Source organism: Cetorhinus maximus, chromosome 24, assembly GCF_964194155.1.
Source record: "Cetorhinus maximus chromosome 24, sCetMax3.hap1.1, whole genome shotgun sequence".
Taxonomy (NCBI): Eukaryota; Metazoa; Chordata; class Chondrichthyes; order Lamniformes; family Cetorhinidae; genus Cetorhinus; species Cetorhinus maximus.
In genome coordinates, this window is record NC_135902.1 from 12237266 (window position 1) to 12249287 (window position 12022).

The window sequence follows — 12022 nt, forward strand, 5'->3', positions numbered from 1 at the left end:
CATCTCCATGTTCTGCTGGGCCAGGGTCTCCATGGCAGCCATTGTCCTTCCCATGGAGACCTCCATACGGGCACATGCGGGCACCACTTCATCAGAGAGCAGGCAGACCCACTCCTCCAACTCATGTGCCACTCTGCTGAGGGCTTCCAACAGCTCTGTGTGATGTTCCCATGCCTCCTGCTGTCTTTCCAGGATGAGTTGGAAGGCCAAATCTAGAGGCTCATCATCTGACTCGGACCTCACAGGTTCCTGATCCCCAGCAGTGTCGGGGAGCTCGGCTGAACCTGCGTCCTGATGCTGCGAACACGTGTCTGTGCGATGGCCACCATATTGTGAACCCAAGCCTGCTCTAGATCTAGGTCCCACTGAGATGTGTGTCTCTGGCTGTGAAGAGTCTTCCAGGCTGCTTATTTCCAGCTCTTCAATGGAGGAGGTGTCCTCTTGGCTGGAGGTGAGCACCTGGATGGAGCTGAGGGATTGGCTGGCTGAGGGTGTCGGTCGCTTGGCAGAGCTCCCTGTGAACTAAAGTAGAGATAAGTAGTGCATGGCAGCAGAGTCAAAAGCAGGAGAGGGTGCACTCACAGTTGCTCTGAAAGAGGGATGATGTGGTGCAGGATCCTCACGAGAGTGTTCATTGCCAACCTCACCGTCACCACAGGCACGGTCCATGACCTCGCCAGTCAGTGCAATGCCACACTCCTCAAAGTGAGTGAGGGACCTAATATGGGCCACTCCACCCCTGGTCTGGGACCTCTCCCTGCTGTTGTGAGCCAGCTTCTCCTGCATGGGAACAGATAGAGAGGGTGTGAGCAGGACGCATGGCACTGGGTGGAATGTTTGTGTGGTAAGCGGAGCCATGGACGGGATGAGGATGTGAGCTCCAGAGGATATGAGCCTGATGGAGATGTGAGGGTGTGTGTGAGAGTTAATGGTGTTGTCCCTTGAGATGTGACATCCATGTGGATGTGTGATGGGTTTGTGAGTGTGTGAGTTGAGATTGATGAGAAGAGTGACTTATCTTGGCGGAACAGATGAGACCATTCATCCTGTTGCGGCACTGGTGGTTGCCCTCTTTTGCAGGGCATTGGCGCTGACCACAACTGCCACCACCTCACATGCTGGATTGGTGATGCCCGTGCTCCTCCTGAGGCCAGAGTGAGAATAGAGGGCATCACGGCGCGCAACCACGGCATCCAAAAGGTGCTTGAGGGGAGCATCACTAAACTGTGGGGCTGCAGGCTTTTTGCCTTTCAGGGCCATCCTGTCTTCTGTGTAGCAGCCCTGGGCTGGGAGCACTGAGAGGTATGAATGCGGCTGCACTTTAAATGTGGCGCCCGGCATGCTGAAGTGGCGAGGTGATGGTGTGGTGGACAAATGAGAGCCCGCCCGCCATTGAAACAGTGTGTTTCACGGGAATGCATAACTAATACAGCATGTTTGGGACGATACAGTGTGAGAAGCCGCCATTGCGGCAGGTAAAACGTCGTATTTCCCACCCGCTACAGCACTTAGTGCAAATCTAGGGCCATTCCGTTATCTGTCTTCAACTTGAATGTCCTCAACTCCATTCCTCAATATCTCGCTCAATCTCGGTGCCACCCCAGTCTGGAGCAAAGCTCAAAAAGCCATTCGACAGCTGAGAAATAATAAAGCCTCTGCGGCAGAGGGAATCTCAGCTGGAATTCCGAAACATGGCGGAGATTAACTTCTGGCACGGCTGCACAATCTCATCTCCTTCATCTGGGAAAAGGAGTGCATGCTGGGCCATCTCAGGGACTCTGTGACCATCGAGAAGGGACACAAGTCCGATTGGGGTGAAAACAGAGGAGTACTGTCTTCCACAGGGAAGATCATTGCAAGGAACCTCCTCAATCGCTTCCTTCCAGTGGCCAAGGAACTACTTCCAGAGTCACAGTGCTGTTTTCGTCCACCAAAGGACATGATCTACACTGCACCTCAAATCCAAGAAAAATGCAAGGAACAGCAACAACTCTTGTACACGGCCTTTTTCCTGACCTCACAAAAACCACTGACCCTGTCAGTTGTGATACTTATGGAGCTTCCTCTTCAAATTTTGCTGCCCTCAGAAATTTGTCGCCATTCTCTGCCTATTGACATGAAGATGTGATCCTCACTGACGGAACTGCCGCAAACCCTATCTCAGTGAAGACAGGGGTCAAGCAAGGCTCTGTCAGCGCACCGACTACCTCCTGCATTTTCCTCACTGTAACACTGCACCTCACCTCCAGCAAATTACCCACATGTGTGGAGATAACCTACAGAACAGACAGGAAACTGGTCAACCTACACCGCCTTCAGACCAAAACCAAAACCGCTCCAAGCTCAGTCATTGAGCTTCAGCGTGCAGGTGATGCTTGTGAGTGCACTCACTCAGAAATTGAACTCAAGGTCATTGTCGACTCCTTCTCCAAGAAAATGAGCCAATCACTAAATTCCTGGAAAACTAAGGTGCTGTCCAAACCAGCTCCCACAGCACAGCACATCCCCCGTTGATTAAGATCAACAGCGAGATCCTGGAAAATGTGGACCATTTTTCAAATCTTGTGAGCCTCCTCTCAACGAAGGCAGATACAGGCAACAAAATTCATCATCACCACCAATGTTCCAGCTCAGTGTTTGGCCGACTGAGGAAAGGAGGATTTGAGGGCCAGGATCTCAAGCCCAAGACTAAGGTCATGATTTACCAGGCAGCATTGATCCCCGAGCTCCTGTGTGATTTGGAAACTTGGACAATCTACAACAGGCATCTCAAAGTATTGGGTAATGATCACTTCTCTCCATCATAACATCAGAATTTGGGGATGTTCGCTGATGATTGCACAATGTTCAGCACCATCCGCAACTCCCCAGGTTCTGAAGCATTCTGTGTTCATGTGCAACAACTTTAAGGTTTGGGGTAATAAGAAGTGATATCACACCACACAAGTCCCAGGCAATGGCTGCCTCCCACAAGAGAGAATCGAACCATCTCTGGTTGACACTCAATGGTATTACCATCACTGAATCTGCCATTGTCAACATCCTGGGCATTACCATTGATCAGAAACTGAACTGGACTACCATAAATACTGTAGCTACAAGAGCAGGTCAGAAGCTAGGAATTCTACAGCGAGTAACTCACCTCCTGACTTCCCAAAGCCTGTCCACCATCTACAAGTGATAAGTCAGGAGTGTGATGAAATACTCGCACTTTACCTGGATGAGTGCAGCTCCAAAAATATTCAAGAAGTTTGACACCATCCAGGACAAAGCAGCCTGCTTGATTGGCATCCCATCCACACCTTAAACATTCACTCCCTCCACCACCGACGCACAGTGGCAGCAGTGTGTACTATCTGTAAGAAGCACTGCAGCAACTCAGCAAGGCTCCTTCAGCACACTCCAAACCTCTGACCTCTACCACCTAGAAGGACAAAGGGCTGGATGCATGGGAACACCACCCACCTTCAGCTTTCTCTCCAAGCCACACACCATCCTGACTGGTTCCATCACTGTTGCTGGGTCAAAATCCTGGAACTCCCCATGTGGGGTATACACCACATGGACTGCAGTGGCTCAAGAAGGTGGCTCAACACCACCTTCTCAAGGGAAATTAGGGATGGGCAATAAATGCTGGCTGAGACACACACATCCAGTGAAAGAATAATTTTTTTGAAAAAACGGTGCCTTTGGAAAACCCTTCAAATTTGGTGGCAGCGAAGCTGATTGAGCAGTAGTGTCCTCTCCTAAGCCAACATGCCCAGCATCGAGGTGCTAATCAGCCCTGCTAGGTGGGACATGTCATGGTCTGTAGGATCACCCTCGCTGACTCATGGCAGTCCCTGGCTTGTGACTGACCAAAATGGAGAAGGTTCATTCAGGAAGGCACAGAGCACCTTGAGATAATTCGTCGGGACCATGCAGAGGTGAAGACGGGGCATTGGAGGGAAAGCACAAACCCGCAAACGGCCCATTTACCCAACCCTTCAAGCGCCACCTGCCCCATAAGTCACAGAGTCTGCAGATTGTGCAGATCAGCAATCTCAGATCCCACTGAACCGGTGTAGAAGCAAGTCATCCTCAATCCCAAGGGACTGCCTCAAAAAACAAGACTCTGCTCTGGGCTAGGGACAGGAAAAGTATTGTCGGGATTTCCTGCCTTTGACCACAAAGGTGCTCAAAAAGGTGGAGAAAATGGTGAGAATCTGTGACATGGAGCAGAAGGGCGCAGAGGGAGACAACCCACAGTAAAATAATTGGAGGCTGGGGGAAGCAGCATTCGCTTCACCTACCCCTGCCCCAGGGTTTGCATGAATGGGATAAGATGAGGCTCAGCTGTGATGGTCTTCACAGTCATGTGGCCTCCTGAGCTACAGGGCGGAATTTTACGTGCCCGCTGGTGTCGGGCGTGTTTGGCGGTGTGAGCAGACAATACGGCAAGAAGGCCAAAAATTGGCTTCACGATGTGGTGAAACCAGTTTGTGATCATCCACTCAGCCCACCGATGGCAGGATACGTCTCCCACCATCAGATGTCAGGAACCCCATTGTAATACACCTGCGTATCAGTATAAGGCTAGCCCGCTGGACTCACCCTCTCCCAGTCCCCCCTCCACCCCCCTGCTCGATCGTCTGCCCACGGTGTACTGACGTGTTTCACAACAGCTTATAAAAGGCATGCACTTGGCTGGCTGCACTTTGAGGGGAACTGTGAGTACACAGTAACGTTGTGGAGCACTCGCGAGGGACACCTTTTGGACTTCAAGCTTGAGGCACGTTGTTGGGGGGGTGGCAAAGGCTGCCCTACAGTTGAAACGACTTTGGTGGGGAGTGGCATTAGGGGCACCATGTATAAAGCTGAGCTGAGACAGTTCAGGCGCAGCCACATTGATATCATTGCAGTCGAGCCTCTAGCTTATCTGCCCACTCAAGCAACGCAAAGGCATGAAAGTGCCACCAAGTGCTCCAAAGCTTTTCACCCCTCAGACACAGACTGCAAACTAGTGAGTGTTTTAGTGGACTGCAGAACAATTGGACGACTGCACACGTTGTACAATCTCCTTGCTAAAGCTGACCATGGAGCAGTCACTGGTTGAGACGCTCACAGGCCCTTGTAATGTTATCTTTCAGGATTAGACCGGTCTCCCTCATGGTACAAGCTAACAGTGCGGCCTTGCAAAGTGGGTTAGGAGAATGCCTGTGCCTGAGGCATGCAGTCCAATAGGCAAAGCTGCCACCAATCGGTCAGATGGGGTGGGGCAGAGGTTGGTGGGGTTTCGGACAGCCATGCAGCGCACTAATCTCTGGCCATCCAAGTGGTGGCCAGTGCTCTCCGGGATGTGTTAAGGGGCCTTCAGACTTAACAAAGGCAGGTTCTTAGAACAACCATGCAAACTCACATGTCTCTCTCTTTCCTCCTGCAGGAGGAGTACATCAGGAACATGGAGCCTGGTGACCTAGCTGTATGTCCCTTTGCTTACAGAGAGTAGAGATGATGGAGAAGAGAGCGACTGAGGCTCCTGGCTATGCAGATGGAGGAGCAGCACCTTCTGGAAGAAGGGGCAGCTGGGGCTCCCACACACACAGTCGAAGAACCACAGTGAGCCATTGCTGGTTGGCACCTAGCTAGACCCAGGACATTTCACTCCTGAGAAGCAGTATCACCGAAGACTGCGAATGTCCAGGGAACTGGTTCGTCACATCTGCCACCTGCTGCAGGATTTGATGCCACAGGGATGTGGATGGCATCCACTGCAGAGGCCTTGAATGTGACAGAGGCGCTCAATTTCTCACGAGTTGCTCCTTTCAGGGCTCCACGGGTGACTTCTGTAGGATCTTGCAAGCCTCCACCCACAGATGCATCCATTAGGTCATGGATGCCATCTTCACAAGGGCACACAACTTTGTGCGTTGTGCCCGGGACCAGGACAGCCAGGATGTAAGACTGGTTTGATTCGCCCAGATCTTGGGTTTCCCACAGCTATCAACTGCACTCACTCAGATCTCCGTCACAACATATGGTCAACTATATCAACCGCAAGGGAATCCATTCACTGAATATGCAGCTGGTATGCGACCACCACAAACACATCCTGCAGGTGTGCGCACGGTTTCCAGAGTGACGGTATAATGAGGCTCATACTGCAGCTCGCAACTTGGTGGAGCAAACCATCAGGATGCTGAAAATGTGGTTCCGGTGCTTGGGTTGGTCTGGTGGTCCCTGCAATATAGCCCACAGGGGGTGTTACACATTGTCATTGCTTGCTGCGCCCTTTACAACCTGGCGCTGCAACGGGGAGAGGAGCTGCCTGAGGAGACAGTGGAGCTGGAGATCCCCTCCAATGAGGAGGACATCGAAGGTGATGAGGGTGAGGAGGTCCTCACACCTGCCAGAATAGGCAGGCATGCTCAGGAGGCCCCCAAAGCTGCTAGATTTGTGAAGGATGATGATGCCATGCAATGAGGAGACACCACAGATTCACACATTGCATCTATGAATGTTTGACTCCACTGGCTTATCGCAGAGCACATACTCTCTGTGAGAATGCTCCTGTCATGGAGATGCAGTGGAGGCCCTAATATTCTCTCAGCTGCAGGAGCATGTTGATGACATGCAGTGGGGACACTCTATAGATCTTCACATAGCCTCTGAGAATGTCTGACTCCTGTCTGGCCGAGGGCAGCTTGCTTGTGCTCTGTGATCAGGGTCATATCATAGAGACACAACCGTGAAACTTTAGAAGCATCTGAAGCCTTGTCCACCTTCAGCACCTGAGCCCTTCAGGAGCACAGAGCCACTGGACACAGATGTTGAAGAGATGGGGGCCAGCCCCACATTAAAGAGCACACAGAGAGAATGACGGAACTCTGTGACACCTGCCCACTACATTCTGGTACCAATGACAAACACCATCGAGGTGCAGGCATCAGTAATGTGTCCAGGGAGCTTGAGGCCAGATCATCACTTTGGTCTGAAGGCTGCACAAACAATGAGAAGAGGCCCTGGACTGAGACACCTGCCTTTATCTTGTGCAGAAAGGTTTCACACCTGAGTGACACAAACACTGCTCATCAGAACAAGGAGCCATAGGCAGGGAGACATTCTTGGGCGTTTATTGACAATAGTGAACAGTATGTACAAGTGATTAACACCCGTGCCCAGGCTGTGCAACTGTCCTACACCCTGTCTGTGACTGGCATCCTCTGGAGGCCCCCGGCCTGCTTTCAGGGTCCTGCTGTGTGGCAGTGGCACCCTCCTCGAGCTGTGGAGCTGGAGCTGCTGAGGTCACAGGAAGAGGGGAGTCGGATGGGCCGGACACTCCCGGACTCACCTGGGTGGATGGCACCGGGATATGCACCTGCTGATCCTCCTCCCTTTGGGTGCCCAAGGTTTCCTCGCTGACTCCTTGAGGAGAAGGTGTATCTGGAGTGAGATTGAGCTACCCTGCACCCCTGTCGCATAGTCGGAGACCAACTATGGCATCAGCGATAGAGTTCAGCCTGCGCAGCAGTTCAGCAATGACATCCTAGACCAAGGTTCCCATGGCAGCCACCATCCTACCAGTGTTGACTTTGGTGCACTGCAATGTCGGCGCTATCACCTCAGCCTGAAGGCAGACGGTCTCCTCCATCATGCCTTGCAATCTGAGGAGTGCAGCGGACATCCCTTCCTGATGTTCCCACGTTTCCCTTTGCAGCTCCAGCAACTGTGACATGACCGAGTCCAGAGGCTCGTCATCTGACTCGGACTCAGCAATGTTCTGGCCTCCAGCAGACCTCCGAGTGCCGGGGATCTGGGAAGTCCCTGCCGCCACCTGCTGTGGATCAGACAGTGTGAAGTGCTCACCAGATTGTGATCCCGAGGCTACTCTAAAGCTAGGTCCCACCGAGGTGTGTCTCTGCGCTGGTGGAGGGTGTGGGTGAGCGTTTGATGGGACTTCAAGAAGGATGCTGTCAGATCCCTCCTCAGAGGTTTTTTTTGGGGGCTTAATTGGAGGCCCTGGGTCGTGGGGTCTGTCAGCTATTTGGCAGGTATGCTTGCAAAAGTAAGGAGAGATAATTAGTGCAAGGCAGTGGCCTGTGAAACAGGACACATTGCTCACAGCGTGGTTGCCTGGTGGATGTTGCACTGCTGGATCCTCACTTGATAGAGCACCACCGACCTCACCCTCAGCACAGGAACAGTCCAGATTGTCGCCGGCCAGCTGGATGGCTCTGTTTTCAAAGTCTGTGAGGACCTTGATTTCAGGCATTCCTCCATCAGTCTGCAACTTCTCCCTCTTGTTGTGTGCCAGCTTGTCCTGCATCTATAGAGATGGAGAGAGTGTAAGTAAGATGCCTGCCAGGCCAAATGATAAGTATGCCTGGCCTGTGTGGGTGTTGAGTGGTCCCATGGATGGGATGAGGACAATGACAGTGTGTGTGAGAGAGTGAATGGTGATGTCCCTTGAACTGGCAGTGAGTGAGGGCCCTGTGGATGTGTGATGGGTTTGTGAGTGTGTGAGTGGAGAGTGATGAGAAGAGTGACTTACCCTGGCGGAACGGAAGAGATCATTCATCCTCTTGCGGCAGTGGGTGGCTGTCCTCTTTTGTAGGGCATTGGCGCTGACCACCGCTGCCTCCCAAGCCAGATTAGTGAGGTTGCTGCCCATCCTTCAGCCAGAGCAGGGGTAGAGGACATCACAGTGGCCCTTCACTGTGTGAAGAGGGGTTACACAGACTCGATACATTAACTCTGTTTCTCATTCCACAGATGCTATCAGACCCACTGAGTTTTTCCAGCATTTTCTGTTTTTATAAGGGATAAAGAAATTTAAAAGAAAAATGTTCTGAGCGGTGGGGGGTTGCGGTGGAGGGGGTTATGACTAATTTACAGAGAGCTAACTGCAAAAAATACGGAAAAATGAATATGTATAAACTGACAAAAGCTTAAAGAATGAAGAGCTATATGACAGCCACATTAGCTTAGCTCCAATGAATAATGAGCTGTTTAATGTACCTTCAACACTTAAATGAACAATTAATGGATTAGCATTTGCAAAGGTTACATTTATTTTTCATTGAGAAATGCACTGTGATTATCATGGATTCATACAATGAATCATTGAAACTTACAAAACAGATGGCCCATCGCACCAATGCTGGCTCTTTCAAAGAGCTGTTAGTCCCACATCCTTTTTCGTTCATACCTCCACAATTCCTCATCCTCGTGTACCTGTCCAACTCCAAACTATTTATGGAATCTGCTTCGACCACCTTTTCAGGTAGAATGTTCAAGAGAAAACTAAAATAATGTCAAAGTGTCCCCTATCTTCTTTTATAAGAGTTGGTCATCCTGGTGTCTAGGGACTGGGAGCCAAGTGAGTCAACAAGCACAGGGGTGCTGGGTGAAAGGTGGTGATGAACCATTGGTGTTTAGAGTAAACATTAATATTAATATAGAAGGAGCAATCAAGGGCTTGATCTGTAGGGGTTTTGGGTGGTATTAATAGGGCTATATATGTGACCATGGGTAAAGATCTTCTGCTCCATCCAGCATGTACCAATCATGAAACAAAATATATTGAAGCTGTGTCAGTCTCTGCACACAACAGCTTGAATTTACACAGCACTTTTAACGTAGTAAAATGTCCCCAAGTGCTTCACAGGAGCCCTGTCAAATAAATTCCAACTCTAAGCCACACAAGGAGATATTAGGACAGGTAACCAAAAGCTTGGTCAAAGATGCAAGTTTTACAGAGTGTCTTAAGAGAGACTGAGGGACAGAGAGGCTTAGGGAAGGAATTCCACAGTTAAGAGCCTAAGCAGCTGAAGGAAAGGATATCAATGGTGGACCCATGAAAATCAGGGATGGATAAAAATGCCAAAATTGGAGAAGTGTAGGGATCTTGGATAGCTGTAGGGCTGGTGAAGGTAACAGAGATAGGGAGAGGCAAGGATGTGGAGAGGCTTGAACACAAGAATGAGAATTTTAACATCAAGCCATGATCAGAATTTGAAATTAGATTAAATTCATTTGAAATGTAGAGGGACTGTAGTTTTTATTATTTAATGTGGATATTTAATAGACACTTTTATCTCAATAGCTCCTTAAGAGATTCAAACATTGCAGTTATAAGTGTAAGCAACATTGAACAGGAATAGCCCTTATGCTATAAGTCGGAAGGAGAGCCATGTTATCTTTAAGACATGTTACAAATCTCGTTAATCAGTGATCAACTGCATTCTGAGGAAACATAAAAGAATGTGCCCTGTTCATGAACAACGTAATTGTGCTGTGACCACCATTAACTAGCAATATCTCGATGCACAAAACGTACACAAGACACGAGTGTAAAAGTATTGCAACATCATGATTAGGGGTGCATCTGTCTGTCGAGCACTTTTACTGGGCAAGTTTGGACCAGAATAGGTGCCAATGCCCAGCAGAGTTTTTGTACTCATGAGCATAAAAATGTTTATCAGCTAAATCTTCATCAGCTACCAGGCTAAAGTGGTGAACAACTGAAAAATGATATGCAATGGCTTGCTCCATCCGTCCCCCCTAAAACCTGCAGGCTTTAGGATCCCAAATTTGACATCGCCCAACTATTAACTCTTGAGTTACTTCACCTTCTCTTCTACTCACCCTTTGCGCTATCTTCCACTATGGATCTGCACTCTTCCACATCCCCTCATCATTAAACAGGAACATTTCTAATTAGAAATAAAAGCAGAAAATGCTGGAAAAAAAACTCAGCAGGTCTGGCAGCATCTGTAGAGAGAGAAGCAGAGTTAATGTTTCGAGTCTGTATGACTCTTCTTCAGAGCACATTTCTAATTAGACTTGAATGTGCTCACGGGGAATTATGTAAATAGGAAAGCTAATTACATATGATACAGTCTAATACTTACAACACAACAGTAGGACATGACAGTATTTACATCGCAGAGACCAAAGGGACCTGTTGTGCATGCTTCAAATAAGCAACACATTTGGATTGAAGATAAATGTAGAACTGCACAAGGCACCTAGAGCAACATCTATGATCAGTGATTCCCATCAAATACTAAACCTAATCATGGTGTGGATATTTCACAATTTACTTACCCACTTCTATCTTCTTACCTAGATTTTTAGGCCTATTTCAGAACAATAAAAAGAATGAAAACGGAAGGCTAGCATTTTTCTTAATCTCAGGACATCCCATGTAGTGTCCTCATTGACTGAGGGTTGCTAATCAGGGCTTATGCCATGATATCAGTATAGGGAGAGGCAAAAGAGGCAGGCCCAAGGTGAACCAATGCTGTTGATGTTATCCTACATCACACACTAACCGCCTAGACAACTGAGCTAACCAGCTCCTTGACAGGCTTTATAGCTCATTAAATACTTTCTTGAAGTGCAATCAACGTTGTGATGTAGGAAGCATGGCAGCCAATGTGTGCACAGTAAGATCCCACAAATTGTGGTGTGATAGTGGCCACATTATCTGTTTTAGTGCTGTTGGCTGAAGGATAAATATTGACCAGGGCACCAGGGAAAATGCCATAGATATTTTTCAAAATAACTCCATCCATGACCACCTGAGAGGAAAGATGGGGCCTTGGTTTAACACCTCATCCGAAAGACAGCGTTTCCAAAAGTTCAGCATTCCAGCAGTGTAGTACGAGTATCAGCCTAGATTGTGTGCTTTAAGTCTCTGGAGTGAGGCATTCTGACACCTTCTGACTCTGATACTTGAGTGTGGCCACTAAAATCATTACTTCACACAGGGACAGTTTATTTCAGATTTCATATTTAGCTTAATAGTTGCATGCGGTTGTAACTCCCACTGTGTTTCTTCCATTTTCCCACTTAGGGTGCTGATTCTTGTTCCCAAGGCAGCAGTAGCCATTTGTTCTGCCTGAGCCACAGCTGGGAATCCTGTTAAGCTGTTTGAGAATGTGAGTGCAATAATGTCAAGCCCGCCCTCATCTGTATTTCAAATCATAGATAGTAACCAGGGGAAGGATCCCAGCTGATTGTTGTCACCTCCTCAGCC